The sequence below is a fragment of the Sorex araneus genome, chromosome 7 (assembly GCF_027595985.1).
Source record: "Sorex araneus isolate mSorAra2 chromosome 7, mSorAra2.pri, whole genome shotgun sequence".
Taxonomy (NCBI): Eukaryota; Metazoa; Chordata; class Mammalia; order Eulipotyphla; family Soricidae; genus Sorex; species Sorex araneus.
In genome coordinates this window covers 46,718,138-46,734,823 of record NC_073308.1, presented here as the reverse complement: position 1 = coordinate 46,734,823, position 16,686 = coordinate 46,718,138, and positions in this window count along the sequence as shown.

Here is a 16,686-nt window from a genome sequence, read left to right as displayed (position 1 = left end):
TAGAAGGTGGTTCTTAAAATGTGCTTATAAGTTTGATTAGGGAATTCTTGATTTTAATGTTAAAAAGCATGAGTAATATGAGTAATTTTTGAGGGGCTGGGGCTATAGCACAGCGGGTAGGGCGTTTGCCTTGCAAGCAGCCAACCCAGGTTCAAATCCCAGCATCCCATATGGTTCCCTGAGCACCTCCAGGAGTAATTCCTGAGTGCAGAGCCAGGAATAACCCCTGTGCATCGCCGGGTGTGACCCAAAAAAAAACCCATGAGTAATTGTTGAAAGAAGCGTGCACACATCTTAAATATTAGATGACTGTTCTATAACTTTGCACAACACGACAAAAAGAAAAAGAAACCATAAATGAAATCTCATCTGAAAGTCAATGTTGTTCAGTTTGGTAAACACACACACAGAGTGATCAATTTATTTAGCTAAAGTGGTTATAATTGAAAAATTAAAAAGATATAAATATTGTAGCTTTTGTGAAGAAAATAAAAAATTTAAGTTAATCTATTTTAATTTAAACTTTTTTGTTTGTTTTTAGGTTTACATAGTATTTGTTTCAACTCTAGGGGAAGCATGACTAGAGAGAAATTTTGCAGCATTTCTTTCTCATATTCTATGCCTTGTACCAACATCAAACTCTAAAACCAAGCAAATTCAGATAGAATCTGTAGTCACCACTGTATTTTTTTCTATCCTCTGAGAAAGCATATGAAGCCTTGGGGGAAAAAGTGCTCAAATTGCTGCTATCAGGAATATTGAGAGGCTACTGGAAGTTAAAGAAAGCTGTAAGCATGATCTACAGAGACCATCTGTTTTAACAATGCCTTTTAAAAAAAATGAAGAGAGTTTCTTATGTGGTCCTTCTCCATTTTCCAAAGACAGAGGATACTATAAATGATATACCACAGATGGAATTAAGCTTAGAAGTCAAGAACTAAGTCCAGATCTGAGCACCTCTATATTTCTACTGAGTTTAACTGAGATGCCACATTTCAGATCAAATTGGACAGAACATACCGATGTGTTGTTTTCTGACTACTAATGAAGAATGAAGAATGAACCCACCCAGTGATTCAAAATCCGAATTCATGATCTGTGTTTCTGTACTGCTCCACTTGAACTTTGATTTTTGAGGCCACAGAATCATTCAATTGGGATCTTTGGGTCAGATCAATCAGCACTCCATGGAACCAGAAGATTCTTTTTCCAGATCTTTTATGATAACTCTTTGTTGAAGTTTCGGGGTTCCAGTATCATAGAAATAGATCTCTTTGTCTCGTGTTTCATGATAAAACTGAAGCTTCCTGGTCAGATTGATCGTCATCGGCGCTTCCTTTTCCAGCAGCTCTAATAGTTACTGTTTTCCAATGTCGGGGACAAACTGTTAGCCACACTTTCCCACCTCAGCAATTTCAACTGCTCATCACTGTGGCAGTTGAAAAGGAATGTGGGGATGTAACTCATGGTCACATGGTCAAGATGCTATGACATGGGATTTCCAGAGTCCTAGTATTAGCAGCATGAACGTGGACTTTTCCTATGCTAGTGGGTTCTTGAGAATTGTTTGAAGAGTAGAGAGAGTCCTTCCATTGGGATCTCTATGTCCGATGAATCAAAACTCCAAAGAAGTCACTTAGTTCTTCTCTGGCACATCCATCACTAGAAGATTTGTTTTCCAGGTATCCTAGGATAAAAGCTTTCTTGGGGATTCAGAGTTCCCAGTATCATTGCTATGGATTTGTTAAAATGTTCTGAGCGTAATGACTGGAAGATACACAGGAAGGCATGAGGGGAGCTTCTTATTAATAGCAAATTTAACGGCTGATATTTCTGATTGTAGGAAGAAGTCTGAGCCACACTTTCTGACCTCTTAGCAGTTTCAACAGCTATAGGTACTTTGGCAGCTGGAATAGAATGTGGGTTATAACTGATAGCATTATCACGGTGATTGGGAAATAATGGGATTTCCTTATTCCTACTGAAAGAGTAAAAATAGAATTTTCTTCTCTCTTGGTCCTTGAGAATTATAGAAATAGCAGAGCCTTCTTCAGTTGAGGTCTCTGTGTTAGATGAACATTAATAGGTCGAGACTCTGTAGAAGTCATTTGATTTTTCTCTGTTCCGTCACCACAAGATTCTTTTTCCAGGTCTCCAATGATAACATTCATTTCTGTTTTGGAGATGAAGTATCACTGTGCAGATTTTACTCCTGATGTCTTTACGATATGACCAGAAGCTTGCAGGTCTGCCTGGTCCTTGAAGGGAGTGTCTTTTTTTTTTAAAAAAAAAATTAAATTCATCTGGCAGTGATCAGGGATTACTCCTAGCTCTGTACTCAGATATCACTCCTGGTGGGCTTGGGGATCATATGGGACGTTGGGGATTGAACCCGAGTTGGCTGCATGCAAGGCAAGCAACCTCCCCACTGTACTAAGTCTCTGGCTCTAAAGGTTTCATTTTGATAGCAGCTCTGCTGGGTATTATTTTTCATTGTATGGAAGAAGGCTGTTGGACACACTTTCTGATCTCTTAGCATTTCAGTTGTTCATCACTGTGGCAGTTGGAATGTGCAGGTCATCGTTTCTGACCTGTTAGCAACTTCAACTGCTCAGCACTGTGGCAGGTGGAATGGGTTGGGGTTTAGAAAGATTCTTATCCTTTTGTCGGCTGGGCACCATGGGCTTTGCAGTGTCCTAGTGTTAGTGCAAAAGAGGACTTTTCTTTGGTTCTGGGGTTGAGAAATGTTTGAAGGTGCAGGGTCCTGCAATTGCAATCTGTGTCAGATGGGTGGATCAAGAGTTCAAGGAGATCACTGCTTTGTTCTCTGCTCCACTCATCACTGGCTTTTCTTTAGGCAGGTCTCTGATGGTAACAGTTTTATTTTGGAGGTTCAGCCCAGATTTTACTCTTAGTGTTTTGGTAATATTACCAGAAACTGATCCTCAAAGGGTTCGTCATTTTTGAGAGCCATTGCAGTGGTTGACATTTCTCATTCTAGGGGGAGAGGCTGCAGGCTACACTTTCAGTTCTACACTTCTCCAACTCAAATACTTGGCACTGTGGCAGGTGAAACGGAATGTGGGTTGTAACTAATCTCATAATCTAGGTGATGGGCACCATAGATTTACCAGAGTCCTAATGTTAATGTGTAAATGGGATTTTCCTATGTTTGTGGGTCCTTGAAAAATGTTATTAAAAAAGGAGAGTCCTCCTATTGAAGGTTTTGTATCAGAAGAATCAGGATGCCATAGAAAATGTTAGTTCTTCTTTGCCACACCCATCACTAGAATATTTTTTTCTATGTCTGATAGTTAACTTTTTAAAAATAATTTTCACATGTGTGGTGTCCCAGTATTATTGATGCAGATTTCTCTCACAATTTCTTGGTGATATTACTGGAAAATTTCTGGTCTTCTGATCCTTAAGGGGAACTTTTTAGACAGCAGCTCTAATTGTTATTTCTCATGGTAGGAAAAAGGCTGCGTCAAACTTCTGACCTTGCAAAAGAATCTTTACAAATGATAATGGAATCCAAAAAGTAAATAAAGCTGTTACAACTGGAGACCTGTAAAAATATTTTCTGGTAGTAGATGCGGTGTACCTCTTATAATAATGCTCGACACTGTGGCATTTGGAATGGAATATGGTGGTGTCGCATCATGGTGTTGCTACATGATGTAGCATCAGAGTCCTAGTGTTGTTGTGAAAATGGATTTTTCCTGTGCTGCTGTGTCCTTGAGAATTATATGAAAGAACAGGATTCTTTATTTTGGGTATCTATGTCAGATAATTCAGGATTGCATGGAAATCAGTTCTCTGCTCAATCCATCACCAGAGGGTTCCTTTTCCAGTTCTCTGGTGGTAAGAGCTTGTTTCACTTTCAGAGTTCCAGTATTGTCTGTGCAGATTTCTCTCTCTATTTTTTGGTGATATGACTGGAAAGCTCCTGGTGTCCTGGTCCTAGAGAGGATATTTTTTTTTGGGGGGGGGGCTAGAGGAGGGTAGTGGCTCCAAGGCTTTATATTTCTCTTTGTAGGGAAGATGCCTGTAGTCACTCTTTCTGACATTAGTAAATAAAATCAAATGATTTTACAAATGATTATTGCATCAAAAAATGAAATGAACTGGTTACCATAAGAGACATGGAAAAACAATATGGGGATGGATGGGGCAGACCTCTTGTCACACTGCTTGACACTGGCAGTTGAAACAGCATGTGGGTTGTCACTTATATCATCAAGGTGATGGGGCATCATGGGAATTAAGTCCTAGTGTTAGTGCAAAAGAGAACTTTTCCTCTGTGGAATCTCAAACAGAATTCTGTTTGAGAATTCTGAAGGAGCAGAGAGTCCTTCATTTGGCATCTCTTTGTAGATGAAATAGCTTCACTAGTGTGTCGGAGTTCCAGTATCACTCCTATGAGTTTGTTCAAATGTTCTAAGTAATATGACCAGAAGCTTCCTGCTCTGCATGGTACTTGAGGAAAGTAGCTTCAACACGTATATCTCGCTATAGGGAAGAAGGTCACACTTTGTGACCCATTAACAATTCCAACTGCTCAGTACTATGGCAATCGCAATCCAATGTGGGATGTTAATTTATGTGTCATTAAGGTGCTGTGGCACCGTAGAAATTTCAGAGGTCTACTGTTGGCATGAAAATAAATTATTCCTGTGTTTGTCCCTGAGAATTCTATGAAGAATAAAGACTCCAGTCAGGGTCTCTGTCAGGTGAATGTGGATGCCATGGAAATAATCTAGCTGTTCTCTGCTCTGTCCATCACTAGAAGATTTTTTTCCAGGTCTCTGATGAGAACTTCGCTGTGGTTTCCAGATCCAGTATCATTGCAATGGATTTGTTCAACTGCCCTAGGCGATATATCTTGAGGATCCCTTGTCTAGTTCTCAAGATGAACTTCTCTTTTTATAACATTCCGACAGTTGATATTTCCCACTCTAGTAAAAATGTCTGTGGGCCACTCATTCTGACCTATTTACAACTTCAATTGTCCATGGCTATGGCAGTTAGAATGGAATGTGAGTTGTAACAGATCATACCCAGGTGAGGTGGCATTATGGGATTTTCGGAATCCTAGCATTAGTGCAAAAGTGGAGTATTTCTGTGCTCCTGTGTTCTTAAGAATTTTTGGAAAGAGCAGTGTCTTTCATTTGGGAAGCTCTGTTAGATAAATGAGGACGGAATGGAAATAACTTAGTTCATTGCCCAATCCATCACTATAAGATTCTATGTTCAGGTCTCCAATGGTAAAAGCTTAGTTTGGTTTCAGAATTCCGGTATTGTCTATGTAGATTTCTTTCTCTCTCTCGGTGATAAGACAAAAAAGCTCCTTGTCCCCAGCTTGTTGATGGAAACTTATTTTTTTTGATAGCAGCGCAGACCACTGATCTTTCTCAATTGTAGGGAAGAAGGCTGCAGGCCACACTTTCTTACTAGGTGAAAAAAAAGAATTACAAATAATAAGGAATCCCCAAACTGAAAGAAGTTTTACCATCAGAGACCTGGAAAAACAATCTTCTGGTGATGGTTGTAGCTGACCTTAATCATATTGATCTGGTGCTGCAGCAATGGAATGGAATGCGGTTTGTAACTTACTGCATCATCAAGTTGATGGGGCATCATGGGATTTCCAGAGTCTTAGTGCTAGCACCAAAGTATATTTTTCCTGTGCTGTACGTTCTTGAGAATTTTATGAAAACTTTGGATACAAAACGAGGAAGGTTAAGAAGAGTTTACCTCATGTACAGGGTGGTACACAGAACTGGTTTAGCAGTATTCCCCAAATGCAGAGTCAATAACACTGAAAGCTGGAAACTCAAAACACGACAGCCACGCTTTAAACATGTACCTGTTGAGGGAAGCTATGCGTGTACGAAGGGCTTTGAAGGGAACCCAGGATACTGTTGAAGGGAACTTGACACAGGTGGTGGAAAGGTGCTGGGCTCTAGTGTGTCTAAAAGCCAACTCTGAATAACTTTGTAAATCATGGTGTATTAATAAATGTCCAAGTAGATGGTCTCTACTTTTACCTGTGTATGTCATTCATCCTTTCCTTCCATACTGGGGTCCAGTGTATGACGTCACTCATCAGTTTGTTACCATCTGCTTCCCTCCAGTGTACAATGGCCTTGTCCCGATGATCATGTTCCTAGGCCATTCTCCATTCTGTATGCTTTCCTCTTATGAAGTCTTATCACTTGGCTTCTCTTGAACTGTACACCAGTGGCTCCCTCTAGTCCTGACCTCCATTTGTCTCTTGCCATGGCCACCTGTGCTTGTGTGAGGTCCCTACTACCCTGCCATCGGAGTGTGTCATAGGTAATTCAACACTCTGTGCAAGTGTAGAAATACGGCCTAATTCGGTCATCTGTCTGGGCTACCTACCACCCCATCTGATTCTGCCACCTTTGTGGGTAGAGTTGAGGGTGGAGAATTGGGGAAGAGAGGGAGAGGAGAAAAGAGAAAGGGAGAGAAAGAGCAAGAGAGATTGAGTGAGTGAGTATGGCTGGAAGCCTCCTTCAATCTGCTGAAATCTCCTATTTCCCTGCCATCCCATCATCTATTTTGATTGGACACCTTTTCTATGGGTGCGGCTTACTAAAGTGAACAACTAAACAAGTTCACTTGGCATCCACCCTTCCACTCATGCTGTAGCATTATCTCTCCACGTAGGCTACAACTGCCACCGCCTCTCTCCTTTCTTTTTTCTTTTTGGGTCACACCCGGCGATGTACAGGGGTTACTCCTGGCTCATGCACTCAGGAATTACTCCTGGCTGTGCTCAGGGGACCATATGGGATGCTGGGACTTGAACCTGGGTTGGCTGCATGCAAGACAAATGCCCTACCCGCTGTGCTATTGCTCCAGCCCCACTGCCTCTCTTCTTGAACCCTGGTCTCCAGTGGTTTACACAGTAGTTCTGAAAGCTGTGAGAAAACACCAAAATTTGCAGTTTTCTGAAACTTTGATGGAATTGGAAATGTTAGTGAAGTGCATCTGGGGCATTAATCATCATCATCATCATCATCATCATCATTCCATTGATCGTTGATTTTCTCGAGTGGTCTCAGCATCTCCATTCGTCCTAGCCCTGAGATTTTAGAAGTCTCTCTTTATTCCTCCTTCCCAATGGTGCCACATTGGAAGCTCTTTCAGGGTCAGGGGAATGAGACCCATCATTGTTACTGGTTTTTGCATATGAATACACCATGGGGAGTTTGCCAGGCTCTCCCATGTGGGCAGGAAAAACTCTCGGTAGCTTACCTGGCAAGCTATCTGGGGTATTATATGGATTAATTTGTGTTTATGAAGTATTCTGAGATCCTCAGGCTCCATTGAAAGATGACAACCTTTATCTCCTGTTGCTAGTAATTTTCCAGGATGTTTAAATACTACTGTGGAAATTTTATCTGCTGCTGTTGCTGCATCACCTACTGCTCCTTTCACTTGAGAAAAACACCATTGAATATCATCTCCTCCTCCAGCTCCTGGAAAAAGAAAACATTCCAATTAAAACTGAGTTCTATTCATGTTGGCTCTTGTAAAAACAAAAATTGGAATCTATGGGTGGCATTATACTAATAGCCCAGTGCTGCCAACACAGAACCACCAGCGCAGAGAACTAATTTGAAAAAGGTTAGTTCCTTTAAATAGTATTGCATGTTTTTTAAGAAAAAAAAGATTCCAGGCATGAAATTCTTGAGGGCATGCACTGTCACTATCTGTTCAAAAATTCTCCTTCCATTTCTCTTTTCCCTCGAATATAGCAGTCTTATACTGAAAGTCTTATATGACAGTAAAAAGCTGACAGAAAAAGAAAAAAAAAACCAAAATTCATGTTTTGTTTTAAGTGTATGGAAAACCTGTAAGAGAATGAGCATTCATAGAATGAAGAGCAAACCTCAGAAACATTGTTGCCTGGGCACTGAATTCATATAAATCTAACACTTACCTTCCATTTCTTTGCATTCCATTACTAGTAAATCACTGGCTCCTGGCAGAGGAAAGGAAACCAAAAGGAAAACTGATTCAGGTTGTCAAATGAAGCTAGTTTTACCTCCCCCTTATTCCTCAGAAAACAAAAGGACTGAGGCAAAAAGTTTTGCTCGGGGCTGGAGTGATTAGTACAGTGGGTAGGGTATTTGCCTTGCATGCAGCCAACCCAGATTCAATCCCCAGCATCCCATATGGTCCCCCAAGCACCGTCAGAAGTAATTCCTGAGTGCAGAGCCAGGAGTAACCCCTGAGCATCAAAGAAAAAAGTTTTGCTAATTTGTCCTATCTTGTACAAAACCATTTATTTATTTGACAATGCCAAAGAGCAACTTGTTTACAGCAAACAATAGTAAGTCAATCCAACATCCTTAAGGGCTTAACTAGAAGCACTGGGGGAAAGTACAGAAAACTGGTTTAGTTTCCGAAAGTTCCTGCTCTTCAAAACTCTGAAGAGCAAAAGCTTTTTGGATCTATGGAGAAACAGACTGAATTTAGACAGAGAATTCTTGGGTGAAGAAAAAAAAGACGATAGGCAATAGCAAAACATATCAAAATTATCTTGACAGCAACTAGACAGCTTTTTTCTTCATCCCTATTCCTAATTCAAAAATACATCGTGAGGGCTAGAGAGATAGCACAGCAGGTAGGGCAATTGCCTTGCACGCGGCCGACCTGGGTTCGATTCCCGGCATCCTATATGGTCCCCTGAGCACCGCCAGGGGTAATTCCTGAGTGCAGAGCCAGAAGTGACCCCTGTGCATCGCCAGGTGTGACCTAAAAAGAAAAAAAAATACATTGTGGTTTTCCTGGTGCATCCTCTGCCCCACTAGCTCTTACCTAAGTCCTTGGCTATTTTTCTTTCTTTTCTTTTTTTTTTTTTTACAAAGTAGAAGCGTTTATTAGAAAGTAACAGAGAAAGGAAAAGTAACTCCCCATGTGGGTAGGAACTTAGTATATCTTCTTTAGCTATTTCTCTGAACTCCACAACGTTTTGTTTTTTTGTTTTTTTTTGGTGGGGGGGATGTTACTCCTGGCAGTGCTCACAGGACAATGTGGGACTCTGGGGATTGAACCCCAGGTCAGGCGAGTGCAAGGCAAATGTCCTACCCACTGTGCTATTGCTCTGACCCCATCACAACTATTTTGTTTTTTTGGGTCACATTCTTCTGTGCTTTTCCTGGTTCTGCACTCAGGGTTCACTCCTGGTGGGGTTCAGATTCATATGAGGTGCTGAGAATCAGACCTGGGTGATCCGGCTGTACACAAGGCAAATGTCCTGCCCGCTTCTCTGGCCTTCCACAACTATTCTAACTAACTGTAGGAAATCTTTTGGGGAAAAGGACATATGCACAAAACTAACAGGTCAAATGAAAGGTTTAAATTACCTTTTTCATGCAACTTGCTATTTTATAGGTCTGTTCTTTGGAGGTAAGGAAAAAAAAGGGGATTGTTCCAAATAAGCAGAGATACTTAAAAGACAGGAGCTTGTCATGGAGCACTGCCCTCAAATCAGCCTTCTAGGTACCCACAACGCTGCTGCCCACCCTGCCTTCACCCCTACTTCCCTGGAGCGAGGCTGTGAAAATCACTGAGAGGTGTGCCCAGGGTAGGGTTACCAGCTTATTAGTGCAGGCTGTTAAAATGGGTTCCCAGAATTACAATGAGGTCAGGAAATCCAACGCTGGTCTTCATCCTCCATCAAGCTGAAACCCTTATTTCCCACTAGTCCTGTGCTGTGAGGACCCCAGTCAGCTGCTCCTTCGAGCAGTTCTGGAGGAGAAACCTCTCTCCTCAAGGGAAGACTCCTCTGCTGTAATGTTACACCAGGAGGAAAATGTGCCTGAGTATTATGACTCCGGAAATTGGCATCATGTGTTTGGTAATAAAGGTTTGGTCAAATGGGATGTGTATTGTACAAACTGAGTAGGGCTGTCACCCATCCCTGAAGGTAAGGTCCCACTTGTTCCTATGCAACTGGTGACGCTGATCATGTCATCTGGCTCTGGAAGAAGCATCTGAGCACTCACGAGGGTCTGGAGTGAAGAGAGTCTATAAGCCTGGATGCACTGTTCTGCCAGATCTTTTACCTTTGCATGATGGACTTGTTTTGTGTCTATTCTAAGAGTCAGATAATCATTATCCTCTCAGAGTGAGAATTCTAGGGCACTGGGCTTCTTTCAGCACTGCCCCTCATTAACTGGCTGAATAAATCCACATCTTTCTGTTTCCTCATCTCTAGCCCAAAGATAGTAACAGCACGCAAACTGAAGGGTTTGGGGGAGGATTGAACAAAGCTATCCATGTAAACACAAATCACTGTGCCTGGTACCTGGGGAATGCTTAGTAAATATCAACCATTAAATTTTTTTTATTTTATAAGGTAGTTGACAATATTTGATTACATTTAATATTCAAACACCAATCCCACCACCATTACACATTCCCACCACCAAATTTGGGATGTTTCCATCCCAAGCTCCAATCCCTGTCCCAAAGTACAACTGAAATAATATATTTTGCATTGTCTGTTATGAAAAGCTGCTGAAAATGCTCCAAAATGTATCCATAGTGGGAACTGTGGACATTGTTCTATTTTGGCAGGGTCCTTATTAAGACATTCTTTAGGGTATCACTAACAGGTTGTTAAAGGTTGAGTGATATGAGCTTTTATATATGTATCTGAAAATATGTATATATGTATACAAATATATACACATATATATTTCTCTCTATGACCTTAGAGCCTAATTGCATTTTTAAGTGTTTTATCTGTGCACTCACAACATGGGACTGAACACTGCTGAACTTGGGTCATATGTAAAAGGAGGCAGAGGCATTGAAAGGAAAAGGAAGAATGTGCAGGGGTGTGTGTCCACAAATTATCTTATTGAAATGTCAAAGTTTTGGGGATTTTTTGTTTTTTTTTGTCAGAAAAAAGGAAACCAAAGATGCAATCCCAATTATTAATAATTGGAAAAACCAATAATTTAGTGTTAGAGAGAACTTGGAATCTACAGTTCTGATCTGGGGGTCTGTTGGATAACACTGAGACGCATGATTTTGTTAAAACGTGGCAAAATGACTCTCACCACCTCTGGACAGTGCAGGCTACTGTCAACCATAATGTTGAGCAATGATTATATATTTTATAACAAACACTGCTCTGGGTTCAGGGGTAGGTTGAAATTTCAATTTTTTTGTGTTTTGCAAACAGAAAAGGGGGAGATGTTGGGTAACATTGGTTTGTCCTTGCTCCTCCTGCAGGGAGCTTAGGTTTATAGAGCTACTTCCACAACAGTGCCCCTGAGGCACCCCCTATTCTATCAAGCACTAATAATTCTGTGTTGCGGGGCTGGAGCAATCGCACAGCAGGTAGGGCATTTGCCTTGCACGAGGCCGACCCGGGTTCAATTCCCAGCATCCCATATGGTCCCCTGAGCACTGACAGGAGTAATTCCTGAGTGTAAAGCCATGAGCAACCCCTGTGCATTGCCAGGTGTGATCCAAAAAGCAAAAAAAAAAAATTCTGTGTTGCCTTTCTCATCATTTACATGATTTAGCAATATCATTTTTGTATTGACATGGGAAGACAATTGATGCTATGCTTTTGTAACATGGGAATTAATTGACTTCAATTAATATTTACTCCTGGGCATCCATCATATATACCTGATGTAAGCCTCAGTTGCCCTTACTTCCTAACACCCCATAAAGAAAGGTGCTGACGAAGGGACTGGATGGACCCAGGGCAAGCCGTAAGCTACCCTGGCAACCAAAGGGAACAAGCTAAGCGACATACGTATAAGTTAAGAACAAGGTAATGAAAAAACATTGTCATGACCCAAAGAAAGGTAACTGAATAATAACCCTGCTGGGGTTAGGAAAGACTAACTGTGCCTGTGGGTAGTTATTCCTCATATAGTCTGGAATATATGATGGATGCCCAGGAGTACATATTATATTGGAGTCAATTAACTCCCATGTTACCAAAGCATAGCATCAATTGTCTTCCTGTGTCTATACAAAAAGGACATTACTAAACCATGCAAGCAATATAGGATTATTAGTGCTTGATGGAATTGGGTGTGCCTCAGGAGCACTGTTATAGGAGTACCTCAATAAACCTAAGCTCCGTGCGGGAGGAGCAAGGATAACCTAATGCTATCCAACAGGGGTGGGTCATTGTTTGGGACACATCTGTAAAGGTTGCTCCCACTAAGCTTGAGGTACCATGTGGTACTGGAAGGGAGTTTAACGGGGGCTATTTGCATGCAAGACTTACACCTTAAACTCTCTACTACCTCTCCAGTCTTGTAATACTAAATTAAATGAGACCCAAATTCCTCAGAACTCTTATACAACTGTAAAGCCGAGGCAAACGTGCATTAGGTCAAAACCAAAAGACAAGGCCAATAATATTAAAATTGTCAGTGTAATAAGCTATGGATCTTATGTTGCTAAAGTACCTCACACCCTTGTTATGTTTAAAAATAAGACCACAATTTGAGCTCTTCATTGAAACTGTTCTATATTTTGACGTCTGTAATAGTAGGGCAGAGATCTTTTATTTGCGTAGGGTCACACAAAATGACATTAAGGTCTCATGTGCTCATTCAGGAGAATCCCACGCCATACTTAACCAGAGGGCTCTCTTCAATGTCAGTTTAATGTGCTGTCATTTGACCCCTGCAAGGAGTCTTGTTCACTTGAACGTGAGGTTGCCACTGAAGCTTTATTGAAATCGGCCCTAAATAAGCATCCAGTCCAGTTATTACTGGAATTAGTCGCAGAACATTTCTTCATGGCACGTTTCCTACTACACTTAGAGCTAATGAACTGTTGCCAAGCTGGCATGCTTGATGGTGCGCCATGCAAGATGTGTGAGGATGCTGCCACTACCAGAGCAACGCCCTGGCCCGGGCTATCTGGGGGCACATGTGGTGGCTTTCAGGGACCTCCCGCTCTCCCTAGTTGAACTCCTAAAATGCCAAGGACAGAATTTACGCATCATGCTTTGGGCAGTCGAGTGTAAATGCTTGAGAGGGTATCAGCAGAGTCAGACTGTGTGAGTTTGAATCTCAGACCAGCATCTCACTAACTCTGTGGCTGTGCAAATTGGTTCACTCCTCTGTGCTTCCATCTTCCCATCAGAAACAGGAATAGGGGCTGAGAGATAGTACAGCAAATAGGGTGCTTGCTTCACACGTGCCAAACCTGGCTTGATTCTCAGCCCCCCATATGGTCCCTCTGAGCACTGCCAGGAGTGATCTTTCAGCACAGAGCCAGAAATAACCTCGGGTGCACAGGTTGGACCAATACCTCCCTCAGCAGCTCCCTTCAAAGAAATGCCTGGTATGTACCAGCCCGCACCCCTCACACCACCACCACCAAAAAAAAAAAAAACAACCCTTCCATGATGTTACCGTGAGGGTTTGGTGAGAGGATACGGCCGCCTGGCAGACTCCAGCACACCAGACGCCCTTAGTGCCAGCTCGCTGCCGTGTTTTCATTGTCAGCTGGGCCTTGACCCGGATTCACTTAAACAACAAATTGAAACACGAACACCGCTGATGCTTTTACCCGAATGCCGCCCCCTTTCCGGAACCTTCCTTCCCTGTTCTCTCTGCGTTGCACAGAGGAACCACTGTCCCCTGTGTCCTCTGAGTCCAGTTGTGTCCTGGGTCTCCAAAGGCAGAAACTCGGCCGCCCTGGCAGATGGCCTCCCTGGCTGCATGCACCCCGGTCCCTCCTGTCCAAGATGAATCGAGCAGACTCTGAGCCCCCGTGTCTGGCACCAAGTCCAGCTCCAGTGGTGACAGGTGAAGAGGGGACCGGGGAAGGCGGGTAGAAAGGAAGGAGGAACCCCCCACCCCCTGCCTTTCCGGGAACATTTCTATTAGAAGAGACTCCAGATCGGAGACAGAAGGAACTGATGGCGGCCGAGTAGCTGTACCTGTGGGGAGAGCAGACAGAGGGGGTCAGGGGGAGCAGCCCTGCGCACAATTCACCCTGAGCTGGGGGCTTGGGGTGGAGAGAGCGTTGCTCCCACAGAAACTCCCCCCAGAGCCGACTTTGCCCAGCCCCACACCAGCAACAGGGTTTCTCTGTGTCTAACGGTTACAACAGTGAAGTTGAACATCCCCGTGACAGGAGACGGTGGGGACCCAGGGGGACTCTGGGAGCAGCAGCATCTGCCAGGGAGGCAGCATCCTGGGTGGGAGCAAGCCCTCTCTGCACCCACACAGCCCGGCCCAGCCCAGTCACACCTTTATCTGCCTCATCCAGAACTCCTCCTTGGGGAGTTGTGTCTCGCTACTGCTCATTGTTTCTGTTAAAAGACGCTGGGAATAAATTGCATTCTTTATGCAATTTATGTAACAACTTAGGAAATATGTTCAGGAGAGAATGCCCACGTGACCTTGTTTGGCCTGGTGCCAGTTACTTTGCTATTGACGCAGAGGCCAGAGACAGTCAGAACATTTATCTCACTTGGTTCCTGGCCCCCGTTCCCTTCCCCCTGCCCCTACTTTACCCTCCCTTTCTCCCAAAGAAGTGGAAACACTGTTTTATTATAAACTTGTAGAGCCCGGCAAGCTCCCCATGGCGTATTCGATATGCCAAAAACTATAACAACAAGTCTCACAATGGAGTTGTTACTGGTGCCCGCTCGAGCAAATTGATGAGCAACGGGACAACAGTGATACAGTGACAGTGATCTGTCCTTGAATACTGCTATTTTTAAAAATGATACCACGGAGACAGAGCAATAATACAGCACTGGGTTTGTGATCCTAGGCACAACATATGGTCCCCATAAGCTTGCCAGGAGTGATCCCTGAAAGCACAGCCTGGGTGATTCTTGAGCACGTCAGGCATGACCCAATAACAACAACTAGAAAAAAGATCTCCTGGCCTCCAGAATGCTCCAGAATGCTCCATTGTTTTGGTTTCAGAAAACACTCTGGATTCTCCACTTCTAGCTGGTATCTACATAGTAAGTGAACTCAAAGTAATCTCTCCCTTCTCATCACCTATCATTTTTTTTTTTCATTTCTTATACCGAAGGAAATTTCTGCTAGTGGATATTTGTCCTATCCTTTCCCAAATTGTTGTCACATATTATATAAGCATTATCATTTTTATACCTCCAACCCAGAAGAATAACCAACCCTGTTACATAAGTATGTTTGTATATTCAAGCGACATTTGCTTATTATGCCAAATCTGAACAAACATGGAATTATTTTCTATAAGGTAACCTCAGGAATAGAAAATGTTTGTTTTCAATCTTTTACAAAAAACAAATGAATAAGCAGAATAATCTCTTAAACTGAAAACTAAATAAGATATTAAAAATAGGGGCTGGAGTGATAGCACAGTGGGTAGGGTGTTTGTCTTGCACTCGGCCAACCCGAGTTTGATTCCCAGCATCCCATATGGTCCCCTGAGCACCGCCAGGGGTAATTCCTGAGTGCAGAGCCAGGAATAACCCTTGTGCATTGCTGGGTGTGACCCAAAAAGCAAAAAAAAAGAGATATTAAAAACAAAAGAATAAACAGAAGTATAACAGAAGTATAAGCTCGAGGAAATTGAAGATCAACGGGATGACAAGTGATACAAGTGATATATATATGTGTGTATATATACATATATATATACAGTAACAATAGGTCTCATTCCCCTGACCCTGAAAGAGCCTCCAATGATACAAGTGATATATATATGTGTGTGTGTGTGTATATATATATATATATATATATATATTTATATATATAGTAACAATAGGTCTCATTCCCCTGACCCTGAAAGAGCCTCCAATTGTTGAGAAAGGAGAGTAAGGAGAGGCTGCTAAAATCTCAGGGCTGGGAGGAATAGAGACGTTACTAGTGCCCGCTCGACTAAATCACTAACAACGGGATGACAGTGATACAGTGAAGCAGAATAATCTCTTCAACTAAAACTAAAAAAGATATCAACCATGGAGCCTCAAGAATTTGTTATGGACCTGTATAGAATTGGAAAGTTGACTTGCAAGGTCTGTTTTTTAGCTACATTTCTGTAAACAATGTGAAGAATAAATAGCAATTCTGCAAGAGCAACATTTTACATGAAAAAAGAAAACAAACTCGTAACTCTTAGCCAAGAAAATAATGGCAGTGTCGCTAAAGGACACGGTCCCATTGGCATGTTTAACGCGCAGGGCCTCTGCTTGGAAGGCTCAGAAATGTGTATATTATCGGCATGAACTGCTGATAAGTTGAAAGTTAGCTCGTGAGGCAGTGGGAGCGGAATAGCTGGAAATCTGACAAGCCAGTCAATTAACCTTGCCTGCATCCTCTATGCTGTGCTACAGCTTTGATTCCCACACTTCCTCCCTCCCCTGCACAGGCCCACCTACTCCCTTCCATTCTCAGCTCCACAGACCCCTCACTCTTCCTTCCCTCCCTGCTTCCGGTTACTTGCTTCCAACATGTTCTCCCAGAGTCTCTGGCCTCAGTGGCTTTAAGGAAACAGAAGTTAATTACAAACCAAATTGAGAAATAGCTTCAACACCTGAAAATTAAACAGCTCGCTGCTGAGCAACCAGTGAGTCAAAGAAGAGATCATAGAGGAAATAAAATGATTTCTGGAAATAGACAAAAATAAGAACAAGAGCTACCAGAACTTTCA